The following is a 23,139-nucleotide window of genomic DNA, read 5'->3' on the forward strand; positions in this document are numbered from 1 at the left end:
GTAAAATAAAATAACAGTAGGGAGGCTATATACAGGGGGTACCGGTACAGAGTCAATGTGCGGGGGCACAGGTTAGTCGATGTAATTGAGGTAATATGTACATGTGGGTAGAGTTAAAGTGACTATGCACAGATAATAAACAGAGAATAGCAGCAGCGTAAAAGAGGGTGTTGGGGTGGGGGGACAATGCAAATAATCCGGGTAGAGCTGTTCAGGAGTCTTATGGCTTGGGGGTAGAAGCTGTAAAGAAGCCTTTTGGACCTAGACTTGGTGCTCCGGTACCGCTTGCCGTGCGGTAGCAGAGAGAACAGTCTATGACTAGGGAGGCTGGAGTCTGTGACAATCTTTAGGGCCTCCTCTGACACCACCTGGTATAGAGGTCCTGGATGGCAGGAAGCTCTTATCCAGAGCGACTTACAGTTAGTGAGTGCATACATTATTTTTTTAATTTTTCATACTGGCCCCCCGTGGGAATCGAACCCACAACCCTGGCGTTGCAAACGCCATGCTCTACCAACTGAGCTACATCCCTGCCGGCCATTCCCTCCCCTACCCTGGACGACGCTGGGCCAATTGTGCGCTGCCCCATGGGTCTCCCGGTCACGGCCAGCTACGACAGAGCCTGGATGTACTGGGCCTTACACACTACCCTCTGTAGTGCCTTGCGGTTGGAGGCCGAGCAGTTGCCATACCAGGCAGTGATGCAACCAGTCAGGATGCTCTCGATGGTGCAGCTGTATAACTTTTTGAGGATCTGAGGACCCATGCCAGATCTTTTCAGTCTGAGGGCGAATAGGCTTTGTCGTGCCCTCTTCACAACTGTCTTGGTGTGTTTGGACCATGATAGTTTGTTGGTGATGTGGACACCAAGGAACTTGAAGCTCTCAACCTGTTCCACTACAGCCCCGTCGATGATAATGGGGGCGTGCTCAGTCCTCTTTTTTCCCTGTAGTTCACAATCATCTCCTTTGTCTTGATCACATTGAGGGAGAGGTTGTTATCCTGGCACCACACGGACAGGTCTCTGACCTCCTCCCTATAGGCTGTCTCATCATTGTCGGTGATCAGGCCTACCACTGTTGTGTCATCTGCAAACTTAATGATGGTGTTGGAGTCGTGCCTGGCCATGCAGTCATGGGTGAACAGGGAGTACAGGAGGGGACTGAGCACGCACCCCTGAGGGGCCCCCGTGTTGAGGATCAGCGTGGCAGATGTGTTGTTACCTACCCTTACCACCTGGGGGGGCGGCCCGTCAGGAAGTCCAGGATCCAGTTGCAGAGGGAGGTGTTTAGTCTCAGGGTCCTTAGCTTAGTGATGAGCTTTGAGGGCACTATGGTGTTGAACGCTGAGCTGTAGTCAATGAATAGCATTCTCACGTAGGTGTTCCTCTTGTCCAGGTGGGAAAGGGCAGTGTGGAGTGCAATAGAGATTGCATCATCTGTGGATCTGTTGGGGCGGTATGCAAATTGGAGTGGGTCTAGGGTTTCTGGGATAATGGTGTTGATGTGAGCCATGACCAGCCTTTCAAAGCTCTTCATGGCTACAGACATGAGAGCTACGGGTCGGTAGTCATTTAGGCAGGTTATCTTAGTGTTCTTGGGCACAGGGACTATGGTGGTCTGCTTGAAACATGTTGGTATTACAGACTCAGTCAGGGACATGTTGAAAATGTCAGTGAAGACACTTGCCAGTTGGTCACCGCATGATCAGAGTACACATCCTGGTAATCCGTCTGGCCCTATGGCCTTGTGAATGTTGACCTTTTTAAAAGTCTTACTGACATTGGCTACGTAAAGCGTGATCACATAGTCATCCAGAACAGCTGATGCTCTCATGCATGCTTCAGTGTTGCTTGCCTCGAAGAGAGCATAGAAGTGATTTAGCTCATCTGGTAGGCTTGTGTCACTGGGCAGCTCGCGGCTGTGCTTCCCTTTGTAGTCTGTAATAGTTTGCAAGCCCTGCCACATCCGACGAGCGTCGGAGCCGGTGTAGTACGATTCAATCTTAGTCCTGTATTGACTCTTTGCCTGTTTGATGGTTTGTCGGTGGGCATAGCAGGATTTTTTGTAAGCGTCCGGGTTAGAGCCCCGCTCCTTGAAAGCGGCAGCCCTTTACCTCATTGTGGATTTTGCCTCTAATCCATGGCTTCTGGTTGGGGTATGTACGTACAGTCACTGTGGGGATGAGGTCATCGGTGCACTTATTGATGAAGCCAGTGACTGATGTGGTGTACTCGTCAATGCCATCGGAAGAATCACGGAACATATTCCAGTCTGTGCTAGCAAAACAGTCCTGTAGCTTAACATCTGCGTTATCTGACCACTTCCTTATTAACCGAGTCAATTGTGCTTCCTGCTTTAGTTTTTGCTTAAAAGCAGGAATCAGGAGGATAGAATTATGGTCAGATTTGCCAAATGGAGGGCGAGGGAGAGCTTTGTCTAGAGTTTTTTTTCCCTCTGGTTGCACATTTAACATGCTGGTAGAAATTAGGTAGAACGGATTTAAGTTTCCCTGCATTAAAGTCCCCGGCCACTAGGAGCGCTGCCTCTGGATGAGCATTTTCCTGTTTGCTTATGGCCTTATACAGCTCATTGAGTGCAGTCTTAGTGCCAGCATCGGTTTGTAGTGGTAAATAGACAGCTACGAAAAATATAGATGGAAACTCTCTTGGTAAATAGTGTGGTCAACAGCTTATCATGAGATACTCTACCTCAGGTGAGCAAAACCTTGAGACTTCCTTAATGTTAGATTTTGTGCAACAGCTGTTGTTTACAAATATACACAGACCACCACCCCTTGTCTTACCGGAGTCAGACGTTCTATCCTGCCGATGTAGCGTATATCCCGCCAGCTGTATGTTATCCATGTCGTCGTTCAACCCCGACTCGGTGAAACATAAGATATAAGATATTACAGTTTTGCAGTACAATTGTTTTTCACAGCATTTTACATTTTATTTATACCAGCATTTATTTTTAAAGTTTACACAGATACTGGTATGTTGAAATGTATCGTGTAGGCTATGTTTAAAGAAATATACTTAAAATAAAATACAAATGTATTTTAATGACTGAGAATAAACCATAAATGAGCGAATGTCCACAACAGTTCTTGAGTCACTGTCCACCAACCACAAGGACGCCTGGCACTGAAACATTCCAGGTATTCCCTTGATTGGCAGACAGCAGGGTGACTGGCATGCTGGACCCTGCGAAACCCTGCAAAACCCATAAACATTTACACATAACTGACCAGGATGGGGAACAAACAAAATTCCGGAAGCGACCCGGAGGTCTCCTTTGTCTGCGCAGGCGTGATGGGGACAGAGTGTCCACTCGTGGCAAAGGGAGTTCAATCTGTGGCAGGGGGCTGTCCCTCTTGGGCACAGGGGATGAGGGCAGGGACAGGGACAGGGGGGAAAGGATGGGGCCACAGGGGACACAGCCTGTGGCTCTGGGGAACCTATCAGTGACACAGGTGGTTAAGGTCCCCAGGGTTTCTGGGGGCGAAGAGGCCCCTCCATATGGGGCTAACCTGTCCCGGTGCAGTGCCACCTTTCTTCCCCTGGGAGGCAGATGGACCCGGTACACCACCTCTTCCATCCTCTCCAGGACACTGCAGGGGCCCACCCAGTGACTGTCCAGGTTGGGGCAACAACCTTTCTTTCTCAGGGGGCTGTAGACCCAGACCAGCTCCTCAGCCTCAAACTGCCTCCCCCAGGTGTGCAAAACATAGTTTATTTTCTGCCTCACATCTGAATTCACCAGCTTCTCCCTAATGAAGGTGTGGGCTGTCTCAAGACAGTCCTGGAGTCTCCTGGCTTACTCTGGCCCTGGAGGAACAGAAGGGCTATCAGGGGGTCAGCCCAAACGCCATCTCTGCAGGGGTGCAGATCTTTCTCCCCAGCATGAGTAAGGCAGGCGTGCAGGAGGTGGAGTCTTGGACAGCGGTGCGGCACGCCATGAGGACCATGGGCAGGTGCTTGTTCCAGTCACGCTGGTATTTGGCAGAGATGATGGCGAGATGCTGTGCAAGTGTTTTGTTGAAATGCTCCATGAGGCCATCGCTCTGTGGGTGAAGCGGAGTGGTGCGGGTCTTGTGCATACCCAGCTTCTCACATATGGTGGCAAACACACAGGACTCAAAGTTTCTGCCTTGGTCGTTGTGAATGGACTCTGCAGCGCCAAACCTGCTGTACATACCCACTGTGATGGCGTTGACGGTGGTCTCTGCTTTCTGGTCAGGCAGAGCATAGGCCTTAGGCCATTTTGTGAAATAGTCCATGGCCATGAGAACCCAGCGGTTTCCACTGTCTATGGTGGGGAACGGCCTGACTACGTCCACTCCCATTCTTGCCATAGGAGCCCCGACTGGGAACTGTTGGAGCTGAGTGGGTCGCTCCCACGCTCAGCTCCAACATTTCCCAGTTGGGGCTCTAGTGAAGAGAGTGGGAGTGGATGTAGTGAGGCCGTTCCCCACCGCAGCTGTCAGAGTGGTGGAAAAAGTCCTCCACATCCCTCTTGTGCTGACCCCAGTAGAAGCCCTGACGGAGTAGGCAGAGGGTTTTTGTGACCCCAAAGTGTCCGACACAGTCCCCCTCAAAAACTACCCATATTTGGTTAGTAGAGACCCTACTGAGTTTTTCCAACCCCACTTTAGCTGAGACAGGTAGAAAAGTTATCTCTTTACAAGCCAGTATGTATCCCATGTGCAGTTTATTACAGTGTATTGCATTGGGAGCTACGGAGGGGCGGAGTGAAAAGCCAGCAGCAGGTATCCCATATACTGTGTATTGCATTGCATGGAGTGGGGTTGAGTAAGGAGTCTGTATTACTCTGTATTAAACCCGTTGCCCAATTTAAGTTTTGGGGACTCTATTGTGTAATTCCAAACACATATAGTTGTATCTTATTAAAAGTGTATTTCTTTAAATATAGCCTACAAAATACAATTTAACATACCAGTTCTTTGAAAACGTAAAAAATAAATAATGGTATAAATAATACATACCTCAAATTAGCCATTTATGTTCTCAAAGGGGGTTGCAATGCAGTGAAAAACAGTTGTCCTGCAAAAGAGTGCAACAAAAAACAAATTGACATTCAACTTATTTAGAAATATATATCTGAGAGCGTGCTGCCAGCATAGTATACTGCTCCTAGGAGAACAGTAATCAGATTCTCCGTGTACTAGCAGTTTAGGGACCTTCTTAAAAGTGCAAGTGGAACCTAGAGTAAACTGAAAAACCTTTTTGCAACCACATGACATAGAGCTTTCAAACCAACTGTAATACTTTCAGGGACCTCTCCTTTCCAATCAACAACAATTACTTTAGTGTTTTTTTTTTACTTTGGCTATTTTCTATCAATTTAAATTGACTTTACATTCAGAATACTTCATTAAAACATCATAATAGCTTCCACCCCATAAAACTTGAATGAATACAATCACCAGTTTTTTTATGAACAACTTTCTGAAAACTTCAATAGCTTCCGACCCATAAGACTTTCATGAATACAACCAATTGTTATTGGTCATACTTCCAATCAATGGCAATTACTTTTGTATTTTTTTGTATTTAGGCTATTTTCTATCAATTTAAATGGACTTTACATTCAAAAGACTTCCTTAAAACTTCAATAGCTTCCACCCCGTAAGACTTTCATGAATACAACCAACTGTTATTGGTTCAGGGACCTCATCCCTCCAATCAACATCAATTACCTTAGTATTTTTGGACTGACCATTTTTTATGAATTTTAATTGACTTTACATGAAAAATAATTTCTGAAAACTTCAATAGCTTCCTTTAGACAACCAACTTTTATTAGTTCAGGGACCTCTCCTCTGCAGTCAACGGTAATTACTTTAGTATTTTTTTATTTTACTTTGGCAATTTTTTATGAATTGTAATTGACTTTACATGAAAAATACTTAATGAAAGCGTCAATAGCTTCCGACCCATAAGACTTTCATAAATACAACCAACTTGTATTATTTCAGGGACGTCTCTCAAATCAACGGAAATTACTTTTTATATTTTTTGACTTTGGCTGATTTCTATGAATTTAAATTGACTTTACATAAAAAATACTTCCTAGCCTCCCGAGTGGTGCAGCGTTCTAAGGCACTGCATCGCAGTGCTAGAGGCGTCACTACAGATCCGGGTTCGATCCCGGGCTGTGTCGCAGCCGGCCGCGACCGGGGGACCCAAGAGGTGGCGCACAATTGGCCCAGCGTCGTCCGGGTTAGGGGAGGGTTTGGCCGGATGGGATGTCCTTGTTCCATCGCGCTCTAGCAACTCCTTGTGGCAGCCGGGCGCATGCACGCTGACTTTGGTCGCCAGCTGTACGGTGTTTCCTCCGACAAATTGGTGTGGCTGGCTTCCGGGTTAAGCGAGCAGTGTGTCAAGAAGCAGTGCGGTTTGGTGGGGTCGTGTTTTGGTGGACGCATGGCTCTTGACCTTCGCCTCTCCCGAGTCCGTACGGAAGTTGAAGCGATGGGACAAGACCGTAACTACCAATTGGATATCATGAAATAATAAAATAAAATAATATACAGTGGGGAGAACAAGTATTTGATACACTGCCGATTTTGCAGGTTTTCCTACTTACAAAGCATGTATAGGTCTGTAATTTTTATCAAAGGTACACTTCAACTGTGAGAGACGGAATCTAAAACAAAAATCAAGAAAATCACATTGTATGATTTCTAAGTAATTCATTTGCATTTTATTGCATGACATAAGTATTTGATACATCAGAAAAGCAGAACTTAATATTTGGTACAGAAACCTTTGTTTGCAATTACAGAGATCATACGTAGGTCTTGACCAGGTTTGCACACACTGCAGCAGGGATATTGGCCCACTCCTCCATACAGACCTTCTCCAGATCCTTCAGGTTTCGGGGCTGTCGCTGGGCAATACGGACTTTCAGCTCCCTCCAAAGATTTTCTATTGGGTTCAGGTCTGGAGACTGGCTAGGCCACTCCAGGACCTTGAGATGCTTCTTACGGAGCCACTCCTTAGTTGCCCTGGCTGTGGGTTTCGGGTCGTTGTCATGCTGGAAGACACAGCCACGACCCATCTTCAATGCTCTTACTGAGGGAAGGAGGTTGTTGGCCAAGATCTCGCGATACATGGCCCCATCCATCCTCCCCTCAATACGGTGCAGTCGTCCTGTCCCCTTTGCAGAAAAGCATCCCCAAAGAATGATGTTTCCTCCTCCATGCTTCACGGTTGGGATGGTGTTCTTGGGGTTGTACTCATCCTTCTTCTTCCTCCAAACATGGCGAGTGGAGTTTAGACCAAAAAGCTCTATTTTTGTCTCATCAGACCACACAACCTTCTCCCATTCCTCCTCTGGATCGTCCAGATGGTCATTGGCAAACTTCAGACGGGCCTGGACATGCGCTGGCTTGAGCAGGGGGACCTTGCATGCGCTGCCGGATTTTAATCCATGACGGCGTAGTGTGTTACTAATGGTTTTCTTTGAGACTGTGGTCCCAGCTCTCTTCAGGTCATTGACCAGGTCCTGCCGTGTAGTTCTGGGCTGATCCCTCACCTTCCTCATGATCATTAATGCCCCACGAGGTGAGATCGTGCATGGAGCCCCAGACCGAGGGTAATTGACCGTCATCTTGAACTTCTTCCATTTTATAATAATTGCGCCAACAGTTGTTGCCTTCTCACCAAGCTGCTTGCCTATTGTCCTGTAGCCCATCCCAGCCTTGTGCAGGTCTACAATTTTATCCCTGATGTCCTTACACAGCTCTCTGGTCTTGGCCATTGTGGAGAGGTTGGAGTCTGTTTGATTGAGTGTGTGGACAGGTGTCTTTTATACAGGTAACGAGTTCAAACAGGTGCAGTTAATAAAGGTAATGAGTGGAGAACAGGAGGGCTTCTTAAAGAAAAACGGGTCTGTGAGACAGGTCTGTGAGAGCCGGCATTCTTACTGGTTGGTAGGTGATCAAATACTTATGTCATGCAATAAAATGCAAATTAATTACTTAAAAATCCTACAATGAGATTTTCTGGATTTTTGTTTTAGATTCCGTCTCTCACAGTTGAAGTGTACCTATGATAAAAATTACAGACCTCTACATGCTTTGTAAGTAGGAAAACCTGCAAAATCAGCAGTGTATCAAATACTTGTTCTCCCCACTGTATATACTTCCTTAAAACTTCAATAGCTTCAACCCCATAATACTTTCATGAATACAACCAACTGTTATTGGTTCAGGGACCTCATCCATCTTAAATCAACGATAATAACTTTTGTATTTTTGTATTTAGGCTATTTTCTATTAATTTTAATTGACTTTACATGAAAAATAGGTTCTGAAAACTTAAATAGCTTCCATCCCATAAGACTTTCATGAATACAACCAACTGTTATTGGTTCAGGGACCTCATCCCCCCAATCAACGGTAATTATATTAGTATTTTTAGCAATTCTCTATCATTTTAAATTGACTTTAAATCAAAAATATTTCCTTTAAACTTTGATAGCTTCTACCCCATATGACTTTCATGAATACAACGAACTGTTATTGGTTAAGGGACGTCATCCCTCCAATCAATGGCAATTACCTTTGTATTTTTTGACTTTGGCAATGTTTTACGTAGCATTTACATTACAAATACTTTCCTAAAACTTCAGTTACTTCCATTACTTGTATTAATGAAAAAGTGACAGAGACCAACTTTCGCTCCACTGGCCGTTTTAAAGCAGTGTGTGACCATTTGGGGATAATCCACCCCCAGAATAAAAAATCATGAAATTCCTGTCAATTTGGTAAAAGCCTATGTTCTAGCCAGCCAGCCCAGAGAGAGCATTACATTGTGGTTTTTGTCAGGGGCGCAACTTTGGTTTTAGAAGTTGGTGGGACATAATACAAAATACAAAATTATATACACTACCAGTTAAAAGTTTGGACACACCTACTCATTCAAGTTTATTTATTTTTTACATTGTAGAATAATAGTGAAGACAACAAAACTATGAAATAACACATATGGAATCATGTTGTAACCAAAAAAGTGTTAAATCAAAATATATTTTATATTTGAGATTGTTCAAATAGCCACCCTTTGCCTAGATGACAGCTTTGCACACTCTTGGCATTCTCTCAACCAGCTTCATGAGGTAGTCACCTGGAATGCATTTCAATTACCAGCCTCAGAAATTGCAGCCCAAATAAATGCTTCACAGAGTTCAAGTCACAGACACATCTCAACATCAACTGTTCAGAGGGGACTGTGTGAATCAGGCCTTCATAAAATCAAATCAAATCAAATGTTATTTGTCACATGCGCCGAATACAAGAGTTGTAGACCTTACAGTGAAATGCTTACTTACAAGCCCTTAACCAACAATGCAGTTTTAAGAAAGAATACCCCCCCCCCCAATTAAATATAAATAAATACAAATAATAATTAAAGAGCAGCAGTAAAATAACAATAGCGAGGCTATATACAGGGGGTACCGGTACCAAGTCAATGTGCGGGGGCACCGGTTAGTTGAGGTAATTGAGCTAATATGTACAGTTGAAATCGGAAGTTTACATACACCTTAGCCAAATACATTTAAACTCAGTTTTTTCACAATTCCTGACATTTAATCCTAGTAAAAATTCCCTGTTTTAGGTCAGTTAGGATCACCACTTTATTTTAAGAATGTGAAATGTCAGAATAATAGTAGAGAGAATGATTTATTTCAGCTTTTATTTCTTTCATCACATTCCCAGTGGGTCAGAAGTTTACATTCACTCAATTAGTATTTGGTAGCATTGCCTTTAAATTGTTTAACTTGGGTCAAACGTTTTGGGTAGCCTTCCAAAAGCTTCCCACAATAAGTTGGGTGAATTTTGGCCCATTCCTCCTGACAGAGCTGGTGTAACTGAGTCAGGTTTGTAGGCCTCCTTGCTCGCACATGCTTTTTCAGTTCTGCCCACAAATGTTCTATAGGATTGAGGTCAGGGCTTTGTGATGGCCACTCCAATACCTTTGTTGTCCTTCTATTTGTGGTCCTCACTAGCTCAATTGCTGGAGCATGGCGCTTGTAACGCCAGGGTAGTGGGTTCGATCCCCGGGACCACCCATACGTAAAAATGCATGCACACATGACTGTAAGTCGCTTTGGATAAAAGCGTCTGCTAAATGGCATATTATATTATATTATTGTGAAGTGCACCAGTCCCTCCTGCAGCAAAGCACCCCCACAGCATGATGCTGCCACCCCCGTGCTTCACAGTTGGGATTGTGTTCTTTGGCTTGCAAGCCACCCCCTTTTTCCTCCAAACATAACGATGGTCATTATGGCTAGACAGTTCTATTTTTGTTTCATCAGACCAGAGGACATTTCTCCAAAAAGTACGATCTTTGTCCCCATGTGCAGTTGCAAACCGTAGTCTGGCTTTTTTATGGCGGTTTTGGAGCAGTGGCTTCTTCCTTACTGAGCGGCCTTTCAGGTTATGTCGATATAGGACTTGTTTTACTGTGGATATAGATACTTTTGTACCTGTTTCCTCCAGCATCTTCACAAGGTCCTTTGCTGTTGTTCTGGGATTGATTTGCGCTTTTCGCACCAAAGTATGTTAATCTCTAGGAGACAGAACGCGTCTCCTTCCTGAGCGGTATGACGGCTGCGTGGTCCCATGGTGTTTATACTTGCGTACTATTGTTTGTACAGATGAACGTGGTATTATTTTTTTGCTAAGAGTATTATTATATTATTGATCGATTGAGTATGACTTTTTAAATCACCCAGCAGTGCTATTTGCAGATTGGGTCATAACTTGGCAGGGGGTCTGGGGGTCCTCCCATTTCTGGGGGCACATTTCTTGCATTTCTACACAATCTAATATGACCCATGGCCCTTCTAGCCATCTCTATTTACAATAACAAAAAGTAAGCAAAAATGCCCACATTCATCAAGCTAGGTAAGAGATGATTAAATATGTTTAAGTAATTGATAAGACTGAACTAGATCCATGATAATTAAATAAACAATATTGTGTTGCACCTTTAACCATTAGCCTAACAAATGAACAACTCTTACAAATAAAATACAAAGACAACTTTTGATTGTCTTTAAGACATCCTCTATATCACATTTCAGCCAGACCGCCCAGCCAACCCGAGCCACCAACATGTCCGACCCCCACCAGTCTAGTCAATAACTCAGCTCTCTCCCCCACACAACTTTCTTCCCATCTTTTTTTATGTCTCAAGGGAAAGGTTTGTAAAACAAAAGTTAAATGAAAACACAAATACACCTACACATTAACACACAGAAACAGTACACCCTCCATATAATTCATATCATAGCCCTAATAGTATTGTAGAGCTCTTTTTACTAGCACACAATATAGCTGGGTCACCCAGTCTTGCACCTAGGTGTCCACGGCCCTGTAGCTCCCAACCCAACACACCCCACTCAGCTTTAGGATCTTAGTGAAACATTCATTATAAATCCACTATAAATGCTAGGTTTCTTCTGATAACAGTCTCCAGTATCAACATTTCCCAGCAAACAAAAACAGGGAGAAGGGAGAATCTGTAGACATGCTGAGATAAAAGTACATACTCTTTACCAGAATCCAGCCAGCCTTCACAAGACCACAACATATGCAAATATGTCCCCTTTTGTGCTGTACACCTCTAGCAGAAAAATACAATTTCGGAGCACATGATATTCAGTTCCACTGGCATATAGTACGTTCTATGGATGGCCTTAAACTGCAGTAATTTATGTCTGAGATTATATGAACATGACTGGGCATTCTAACATATCATTATCCATTCCTCACATTTTTGTTTTACATGTTTTGTGTCATCGGGAAAAGCCTCTATCAACCCTTGATACAGTTTGGAAATCAACTTTGGAGGTTTGTCAGACTGCCTTAAAATAGCATCTGGCTTGTCCAGTGTTTACTGGACAGAGAGAATAAAGTGTTGTATCTGCAAAAATTCACCTAATCTCTGTCACAGACTGTTCTTCCCTGGCTGCCTGACTCTGCTGGGACCCCTGTCACCATCTGATCCTCCTGAAATGACGCATGAAAAAGAATGACCTTATATCCAAGAATAGAATCAATGGTTTAATAATTGAAATGACCATTATTCCCAGATCCCAGACTGTAGCTTTAAGCTTATGCTGCTGTCCTTTAGCTACTGTAGGTCTACCCATCAATTCAAGATGTAACTTTGTATCATTCACTGAATATACTGCAAAATTCACTTGAGCTCTGTAGACTGGTCTTCCCTGGCTGTCTGACCCTGCTGGGACCCCTGTCACCATCTGATCCTGCTAAGACATGATGAGCATAGTGTTGTGTACTGACTGCACTAGAGGGCTGCATTCCCACGGGATGCCTGCCGGACCTGCGGGTCCTGACAGAGATCATTGCGGCGCGGACAGCATTTTTCATGTTGCAGGCGGGAGCGGGCGGTCAGACAGACGACTTTGGGATTAAATTTTTTTTGTTGTCCCACTGATTATTTTGAAACGGTCCCCTTTCTGCTTTGTATGCGTTAGCCTACCTATTGTATCGAAAGCACATATTTCTCGCATTATTCAGACACTCTGAATTCCCTGTTTCAACTTCAGTAGCCTACCTCTCCTAGTTGGGCGTGAGAGTTCAAGTGCGCCTAGTATGTGTGGTCTCATTGAAATAGAGTAGGCTGCATACAGGGAGGGTGGGCCGAGCCCCGGGGAGGGGGCTTCACCCCACTCCTGCCTGAGGCGAAGTCAGCCAGGGGGCTCCACTCCATACAACCAGCTCCATGGCCCAGGGAGATGGGGGGAGAGGGCCAGGGAGTGGGAGGCCAGGGAGATGGGGGGCATAGCAGCGACCCTGCTATGCCCCCCAGAAGGACAGAGTCACTCATCCAGTCATCCAGCCCCAGCTCTAGGCCTCATCCAGCCCTCCACACTTGCCTGGCTACCCAGACTCTTGCAAAAACATTCGGGGCCATCTGATTGGTCCAGAAACCATTGGGCCAGAGGCTGAACACATGTTGGTAAAGCGGTCGGCGGTTTGAAAATTCGTCATAGGCTTTGATACTCTGATTGGTAAGAGACGATCCAATCGCTGATGACTTTGTTTTGTACAACATCCCTCGTACCCCTTGTCACCAAAATGACTTCAATGATGGCAGTCTCTATGTAGCGAATGACAGAACAGTGGAATAATTTATGTGAGTCATCAGGCTACCTCTACACACCAGAGGCCCAGTGGGCCCCAGAAAATGGACAGTGTATGTCACTCACTCACCCAGTCAGTCAGCCAGCCCCAGCTCTAGGTCTCAGCCAGCCCTCCACACACCAGAGGTCCAGTAGGCCCCCCCAAAAAGGCACAGAGACGCTAATCTCTACAGAGGCTGCCTGCTCTGCCCCCCTGAAGGACAGTGTCACTCACACACCTACTCACATGGGCTATCTCCCTGGGTCCTACCTAACCTCCAGGTAGGCCTGACCTGGTGAGGTAGGCCTGACCTGGTGACCTCTCTGCCACTTGAGGCACCCCTGTCTGAGCCTCACTGCTGCCTCACCCTCCTTGGCCCTCTCTGGAGCTCCAGACAGTCTCCCCACTGACCTGGTGACCTCTTCCCCATTCAAGGCACCCGTCTGGGCCTCACTCCTGCCTCACCCTTATTGACCCTCTCTGGAGCTCCAGACAGGCCCCCACTGACCTGGTGACCTCTCCCCTACTCAAGGCACCGCTGTCTGGCCCTCACTGCTGCCTCATCCTCTCTGGAGCTCCACACCTTACACTGGAGCCAGACCTCCAGGCCAGACCTCCAGGCTTCTAGGCCCTATACTCTCTGTCCTGCCTGCCTGCCACCCTGCCCTCTCCCTGGGCCTAAGAGTCCAGTTTATTCCCACCCATGGAATTCCACTTTTCCTCTCCACATCCAGACCTCTAGGCCTTCTCTCCCTGCCCTGCTTGCCTGCCCTCTCCCTGGGCCTGAGAGTCCAGCTTATTCCCTGGACCTCCAGGCCTCCACACTTACTTTCCCTTAGAGACCTGCATGGGCATGAATTTGAATCCCTACCCATGCCCGCAACGTTCAGTCCCTACCCTACCCAGGCCCTGATTGCTTCTGCCAAATTTAAAGGTAATGAACAGTCAAAATCATGTTTTTCATGAAATTGAATGATATTTGGATGAAACCAAATCAAAGTAAGATCACAGCCTAGCAGTTAAGAGCGTTGGGTCAGTAACTGAAAGGTCGCTGGTTCGAATCTCCGAGCTGGCAAGGTGGAAAAAATCTGCCGTTCTGCCCTTGAGCAAGGTAGTTAACCCCCAACAACTGCTCCCTGGGTGCCAATAAAGTCGATTAAGGCAGCTGCCTGCACCTCTCTGATTCAGAGGAGTTGGGTTAAATGCGGAAGACACATTTTGGTTGAATTCATTCAGTTGTGCAACTGACTAGGTATCCCCTTTCCCAAAGTATGAAAAATGACTGTTGCTGATAAAGTTTGATCATAAAGTTACTGGTCCCCTCCCCCATGTCAAACACTTGGATTCAGGAGGCGGGATTACTAAGGGGATCACCCTAACTCTAATTTTAATACACATATGGTAATATGATATTCTCTTACCTAATTTAAATAAGTACCGCCTTGTAACGAACATCGGAGAAGTCCATTTGCGGAGGGGCATGGTGTATATAGCTAGATAGCTACTCTACTGGTGCCGAAATGTTACTGTAGGGTGTCAGCAAATATAATTAAAAGTTTACACTATTCATACAGTGGGGGGAAAAAGTATTTAGTCAGCCACCAATTGTGCAAGTTCTCCCACTTAAAAAGATGAGAGAGGCCTGTAATTTTCATCATAGGTACACGTCAACTATGACAGACAAAATGAGAAGAAAAAAATCCAGAAAATCACATTGTAGGATTTTTAATGAATTTATTTGCAAATTATGGTGGAAAATAAGTATTTGGTCAATAACAAAAGTTTCTCAATACTTTGTTATATACCCTTTGTTGGCAATGACACAGGTCAAACGTTTTCTGTAAGTCTTCACAAGGTTTTCACACACTGTTGCTGGTATTTTGGCCCATTCCTCCATGCAGATCTCCTCTAGAGCAGTGATGTTTTGGGGCTGTCGCTGGGCAACACGGACTTTCAACTCCCTCCAAAGATTTTCTATGGGGTTGAGATCTGGAGACTGGCTAGGCCACTCCAGGACCTTGAAATGCTTCCTACGAAGCCACTTCTTCGTTACCCGGGCAGTGTGTTTGGGATCATTGTCATGCTGAAAGACCCAGCCACGTTTCATCTTCAATGCCCTTGCTGATGGAAGGAGGTTTTCACTCAAAATCTCACGATACATGGCCCCATTCATTCTTTCCTTTACACGGATCAGACGTCCTGGTCCCTTTGCAGAAAAACAGCCCCAAAGCATGATGTTTCCACCCCCATGCTTCACAGTAGGTATGGTGTTCTTTGGATGCAACTCAGCATTCTTTGTCCTCCAAACACGACGAGTTGAGTTTTTACCAAAAAGTTCTATTTTGGTTTCATCTGACCATATGACATTCTCCCAATCCTCTTCTAGATCATCCAAATGCACTCTAGCAAACTTCAGACGGGCCTGGACATGTACTGGCTTAAGCAGGGGGACACGTCTGGCACTGCAGGATTTGAGTCCCTGGCGGCGTAGTGTGTTACTGATGGTAGGCTTTGTTACTTTGGTCCCAGCTCTCTGCAGGTCATTCACTAGGTCCCCCCGTGTGGTTCTGGGATTTTTGCTCACCGTTCTTGTGATCATTTTGACCCCACGGGGTGAGATCTTGCGTGGAGCCCCAGATCGAGGAAGATTATCAGTGGTCTTGTATGTCTTCCATTTCCTAATAATTGCTCCCACAGTTGATTTCTTCAAACCAAGCTGCTTACCTATTGCAGATTCAGTCTTCCCAGCCTGGTGCAGGTCTACAATTTTGTTTCTGGTGTCCTTTGACAGCTCTTTGGTCTTGGCCATAGTGGAGTTTGGAGTGTGACTGTTTGAGGTTGTGGACAGGTGTCTTTTATACTGATAACAAGTTCAAACAGCTGCCATTAATACAGGTAATGAGTGGAGGACAGAGGAGCCTCTTAAAGAAGAAGTTACATGTCTGTGAGAGCCAGAAATCTTGCTTGTTTGTAGGTGACCAAATACTTATTTTCCACCATAATTTGCAGATAAATTCATAAAAAATCCTACAATGTGATTTTCTGGATTTTTTTTCCTCAATTTGTCTGTCATAGTTGACGTGTACCTATGATGAAAATTACAGGCCTCTCTCATCTTTTTAAGTGGGAGAACTTGCACAATTGGTGGCTGACTAAATACTTTTTTCCCCCACTGTATATGGCAAAGATACTTATATGTCTCCCATTTCATCTGTGTCTGGTGTTAACTAGTTACTGGCTAACTAGGTCTTCAGCCAGCATGGAATAAAAGGTGGGGAAGGGTCGTTCAAAACTCTGACGCAGTTGTCGTCAACACATCCGTCAGTGCTGATGTGAACCGCATCTCAAGAGACATGCCAAACAGGAGATGTAGAAAAAGGACATAATTGATGCAATTTCAATGCTATTTGAGTTGCTTTGTGTATCACCAGATTTGCTTGAGATGATTTTACTGCAACACTGCTCACTGCATCAAAGTGTCAGTCAAAGCGATCTCATGAATATAAACTCCCCGCCCACTCAGCATGTCTTTTCAAACTTTCTGGTAGTGTCACGTTCGTTTACAGACGGGTCAGACCAAGGCACAGCGTGATATGCATACACGTTTATTTAAAACGAATAACCAACGACAAAACAACAAACGAAACGAAACGTGAAGTCCAAGGTACACAAACAACATACCTCACACGGAACAAGATCCCACAACCCACTAGTGCCAATAGGCTGCCTAAGTATGGTCCCCAATCAGAGACAACGAGCGACAGCTGCCTCTGATTGGGAACCACACCGGCCAACATAGATCTAGACAACATAGAATATACACACCCTGACTCAACAAATAAGCGTCCCCTGAGTCAGGGCGTGACAGTACCCCCCCCCCCCCAAAGGTGCGGACTCCGACCGCACAACCTTTACTTAACAGGGTAGGGGCCGGGTGGATATTCCGCCTCGGAGGCGGATCCGGCTCCGGGCGTGACAACCACCTATTCTCCGCCTCCCTGTTGCGCACCTGGTCTGGTCTGGACCTCGGCGCGCTGCTTCCCCTCTCCTTCCTCCCACTATACTCCAAACCCTGTCTGGACCCTGGTGTGGGAGACCCTGAACCTGGAGAGGGGCTGACATCTGGGTCTGGACTGGAGCCGCTGACCGGAGCAGGACCGGGCACCGGTGGAGCGGACTGCTCAGGCTCCGGACAGGAGCCGCTGACCGGAGCTGGACTAGGCTCCGGTGGAGCGGACTGCTCTGGCTCCGGAGTGGAGCCGCTGACCGGATCTGGACTGGACCCCGGTGGAGCGGCTGCTCTGGCTCCGGAGTGGAGCCGCTGACCGGAGCTGGATCAGGCACCGGTGGAGCGGACTGCTCTGGCTCCGGAGTGGAGCCGCTGACCGGAGCTGGACTGGACCCCAGTGGAGTGGACTGCTCTGGCTCCGGAGTGGAGCAGCTGACCGGAGCTGGATCAGGCACCGGTGGAGCGGACTTCTCTGGCTCCGGACTGGAGCGGGAACAGGCCGGGCCGGACTGGCGACGCGCACACTGGCTTGGTGCGAGGAGCAGGAACAGGCCGGGTCGGGCTGGCGACGCGCACCACTGGCTTGGTGTGAGGAGCAGGAACAGGCCGGGCCGGGCTGGGAACACGCACCACTGGTTTGGTGCGAGGAGCAGGAACAGGCCGGGCCGGGCTGGCGACGCGCTCCACTGGCTTGGTGCGAGGAGCAGGAACAGGCCGGGCTGGGAACACGCACCACTGGTTTGGTGCGAGGAGCAGTGAAAGGCCGGGCCGGGCTGGCGAAGCGCACCACTGGCTTGGTGCGAGGAGCAGGAACAGGCCGGGCCGGGCTGGCGACGCGCACCACTGGTTTGGTGCGAGGAGCGGGAACAGGCCGTACCGGACTGTGGAGGCGGACTGGAGGTCTGAAGCGGAGAACTGGCACAACCCGTCCTGGCTGGATGCCTACTTCCGCACAGTATGTGTGAGGCATTAGCACAGGACGCACAGGGCTGTGCACGCGCACTGGCGATACCGTACGTAGAACCGGCGCAGGATATGCGGGACCGAGGAGGCGTACTGGAGACCAGGAGCGTTGAGCCGGCACACCCCGTCCTGGCTGGATGCCCATCTTCGCACGGCACGTGCGTGGTGCTAGCACAGGACGTACAGGACTGTGCCGGCACACTGGCGACACAGTACGTAGCTCCGCATAACACGGAGCCTGCCCAGTCACACGCCTCCTCGCGTGAGTACGGGGAGTTGGCTCTGCTCTAACACTAGGCTCCGCCAACCACCCTTTTAGCCCCCCAAATTTTTTTTATTGGGGCTGTCTCTCGGGCTTCTTCCTCGACCGGCGTCCTCTGTGTTGCCGTTGCTCCTCTCCTGCCTGGGCATCTACCTTCGCCCATGGCCCTTTCCCCGCAAATATCTCCTCCCATGACCACCAATTGCCCACCTGTGACATGGCTACTCTCTCCGCCTGGGCACGCTGCTTGGTCCTTGTTTGGTGGGATCTTCTGTCACGTTCGTTTACAGACGGGTCAGACCAAGGCGCAGCGTGATATGCATACATGTTTATTTAAAACGAATAACCAACGACAAAACAACAAACTAAATGAAACGTGAAGTGAAGTCCAAGGTACACAAACAACATACCTCACACGGAACAAGATCCCACAACCCACTAGTGCCAATAGGCTGCCTAAGTATTGTCCCCAATCAGAGACAACGAGCGACAGCTGCCTCTGATTGGGAACCACACCGGCCAACATAGATCTAGACAACATAGAATATACACACCCTGACTCAACAAATAAGCGTCCCCTGAGTCAGGGCGTGACAGGTAGTTAGCCATGTTTTGCTCAATGCTAAAATGTTGAGCATTTCTATCCCCCAATAATATGATGGGTGATATTTTAGTCACTCAAAAAGCTATTTTACATGGGAATCAGAATGACTGTTCGGGACCTTTAAGGCCCGGCCCGGCCCTGCCTGAACCCGAAACATGAATAACTTCCTCAGTATCCATTAGCTGCTTGTCTGTCTGTCCTCCCCCTCCCTGTGTTGCTTGCTCTGCATGCGCTCTGTGCATGGCTCTGCTTGTGTGAGTATCCATAGCAATGCCTCTGATTGCTGTTGTGCTCAATGATGAGACAGAGAGCAACTAGCTACTTTTCATCACTCTAAACTTCGACAAAACTCAAGGAACATTATTTTCTGTAAAATAATCTCTCCTGTGGACTCAGACATTGTTCTGGTCTTATATTTGATGAGGCTGATGCACTTCTGACACCATGATATGTACTAAGCAGCAGAGCACAAGCAAATGGCTCAGTTCAACATTTTTATGATCAATTTAATGATATCCGAGCCATACACATACCCAAGTTATTGATGAAAAACAGGCCCTACCCGGCCCTAAACTGATGTATAATGTCGGGGCCCAACGGGCTCGGGTAGCAGAGCTCTACTCTCCCTAGTATTCCTACCGGGGAACACCCCTCCCTTTGACATCGCTCATCACCGCATCCCGTTCGGGGCTCATCCCCCTCAAGAACCTCATGAACCGGGACACCCGCACATAAGCACCCCCCACCCACCACTAAGACCTCTATATGCCCGCTGCCAGGTTCCATGGGCACCTGGTAACCCAAATGTGCTCTCTGAACCTGGTAACCTCCAATAGGCTCTGTGCACCCAGTAAACCACTTGCTTTTCTACTTAGAGACTACCTCCCCACTACACGCTCCACAGCTGTGCATCTGGTGACCGTGTTCAGTTTCTGTGTCAGAGGCTAAATCCAAACATCCAGGGCAGGGGGTCCATCTAGGGCTGTTACGGTGACTGTATTACTACCACAGCAGCGGTCACGAGTCATGACCATTTAGTCACGTAATTAGGCTTGTCCAGGCTCTGATGCTGCTGATGGTCATTAGTAGCCTACCAAACTTGCTAACTGCCTGGTACTCAGCACTCGATTGTCCCTCTAATCACTCTGACATCAATGCAAATGTTGCGCAACATTTATATAGGCTATGAAATTGCATGAGAAAACAGAGTGATGGCCTCTATTAAAAAGAGGAGGATCCCATCAGCTTTCTATAAGCTAGGCCTACTATATTTATTTCTCAACTTTCCTAATATTAAGCACATTGCTTCTCTTTACAACAGGAGTATAGCCAACCTGGTTGGCATGAAAATGAACCACGGGAAAAGCGTCCTCCATTTGCTATTTAAGTGCATAGATTACATGTATTTTTTCCCCCTGTCCCTGTTTCGAGACAGGTGCATGATAATGATAAATTCTAAATCAAAACAAATTTCACACATATATTATTTAGTGTATGTAAAGACAAGATTAAATCAAGAACAGTCTGAGGGTGACAATATTAGCCTATCACTTATGAATGATATATTATCACTTGTGAATGATGCCCAGCATTTTTTATTTTTTTATTTCACCTTTATTTAACCAGGTAAGCCAGTTGAGAACAAGTTCTCATTTACAACTGCGACCTGGCCAAGATAAAGCAAAGCAGTGCGATAAAAACAACAACACAGAGTTACATATGGGGTAAAACAAAACATAAAGTCAAAAATACAACAGAAAAATATATATACAGTGTGTGCAAATGTAGCAAGTTATGGAGGTAAGGCAATAAATAGGCTATAGTGCAAAATAATTACAATTAGTATTAACACTGGAATGATAGATGTGCAAGAGATGATGTGCAAATAGAGATACTGAGGTACAAATTAGCAAAATAAATAACAATATAGGGATGAGGTAGTTGGGTGGGCTAATTTCAGATGGGCTGTGTACAGGTGCAGTGATCGGTAAGGTTCTCTGACAACTGATGCTTAAAGTTAGTGAGGGAGATAAGTGTCTCCAGCTTCAGAGATTTTTGCAATTTGTTCCAGTCATTGGCAGCAGAGAACTGGAAGGAATGGCGGCCAAAGGAGGTGTTGGCTTTGGGGATGACCAGTGAGATATATCTGCTGGAGCGCATACTACGGGTGGTTGCTATGGTGACCAATGAGCTAAGATAAGGCGGGGATTTGCCTAGCAGTGATTTATAGATGGCCTGGAGCCAGTGGGTTTGGTGACGAATATGTAGTGAGGACCAGCCAACAAGAGTGTACAGGTCACAGTGGTGGGTAGTATATGGGGCTTTGGAGACAAAACGGATGGCACTGTGATAGACTACATCCAATTTGCTGAGTAGTGTTGGAGGCTATTTTGTAAATGACATCGCCGAAGTCAAGGATCAGTAGGATAGTCAGTTTTACGAGGGCATGTTTGGCAGCATGAGTGAAGGAGGCTTTGTTGCGAAATAGGAAACCGATTCTAGATTTAACTTTGGATTGTGTGCAGTAAGGCAAGAAACAGCATGCCTTTTTTTTGCGACTTTTTCAAATCATAGTCGCACACCTCATGTAGCCTAGCCCATACTATAGTGGCCAAATAACTTTTTTTAAATTAAGCACATTAATCCGCTTTACTAAGGGTGTAGAGCCTAACTTGCATACATACGCGTGTGAATTTTGGGGAAAATAATTTTCACCATAAAATGCACTTTTATAATAAAAGCATTACATGCATAATCATTTTGTAACGTTCGCGCTTATAGCCTATGCTGTGTGTGCATTGCTGTGCTTATAATGTGAAGAAATAGCCTAATAGTTTATAAAAAATTTAAGCTAAATGTTCTGATCTGTTGCGTCAGGCTCATTGCATAAAACATTTTTTTTGATGCTAGTGATTGTATTAATTTGGGATCTATCGCATCCCGCAACTGTCCTAGACTATGTTTGGAATATTTCTTTATAGCACAGAATAGAATAGGTCAACTTTTGTACTATGGGGGATAGTAGATTGACATAGGTAGCATTGGCTAATAATAATTTAGCTATCTGAGAGAGCCATATGAGTGAGAGGTGCTTCGGAGCACGCAGCTGGGAGAAGGGAATTATAAATATTATATTCAGGCCAAGGGCACAACAGCCACTGGCCATAAAAGGCATTAATTTTTTTAGGGGGCATTACGGCCACACAAAATGGATGCCACCGGGAAATTCGAGGCATTATCAAGTGCTTGTCAAATTGTGAATTAGAGACTGATGAAGTGTGTACAGCCTGCGCAAAAAAACAAAGCAGAGCTCATGCCTTTCATGCGACTTTTTTCAAATCATCATTAGAGTCGCATCATGCAGCCTTAGAATGTATTAAAAATCTAAACATATATCACAACATATTCATCACAACTAAAGTTGCATAAATAACTCTAAATTAAGCATATAGGAGAATCTGTTTCTTTGTTAACCGCTCAACACAGAATAGCCGCATGTGCACACTCCCTCAAATCGTTTGGAGAAAATATCCTTTCTATTTTATTCAGCTATGTTCAAATGTATTCTTCATACTATAAAATCATATAAAATAATGCCATGGAATTCTAAGCAAATTATGTCTGCTAAATGGACTAGTGTAGCCCACAGCCATTTGGCATAGCCAGATCAGGACCTAACATAAGGACAACTCAGAATATGCTATTCTGTTCTTCTGAAATAGACTACATTTTCTTCATATCATGTTTCTCTAGACCTGTCTAAAATAAATAATGGATGTATTGTGATGGTGTAGGCTATATTACATGGATTTATTATACTTTTTTAAATGTTCCAAAGGTCTGCATCAGTGGCTTGTAGGCTACGCGTGGAAGCCAGGAGATGCTAAAAGTGTTTATGTTCATTAACGGTCAATTACAGTGAAACCGGCAGTTATTCTCTTGACAATCACCTGCTGACAACATTTTATGACCGCCACAGCTCTAGTCCTGCCCCTGCCCTTCTCGAGTCTGGCTGCCCCTGCCCAAACACTGAGAGGCCCTTTACTTTACTTTCAATGTAAACTCATTAAAAAATAGATGTCATGTGGGGTGGAAAGTAATGTGGGGTGG

Source organism: Coregonus lavaretus (assembly GCF_964263955.1).
Source record: "Coregonus lavaretus genome assembly, chromosome: 10".
Classification (NCBI taxonomy): domain Eukaryota; kingdom Metazoa; phylum Chordata; class Actinopteri; order Salmoniformes; family Salmonidae; genus Coregonus; species Coregonus lavaretus.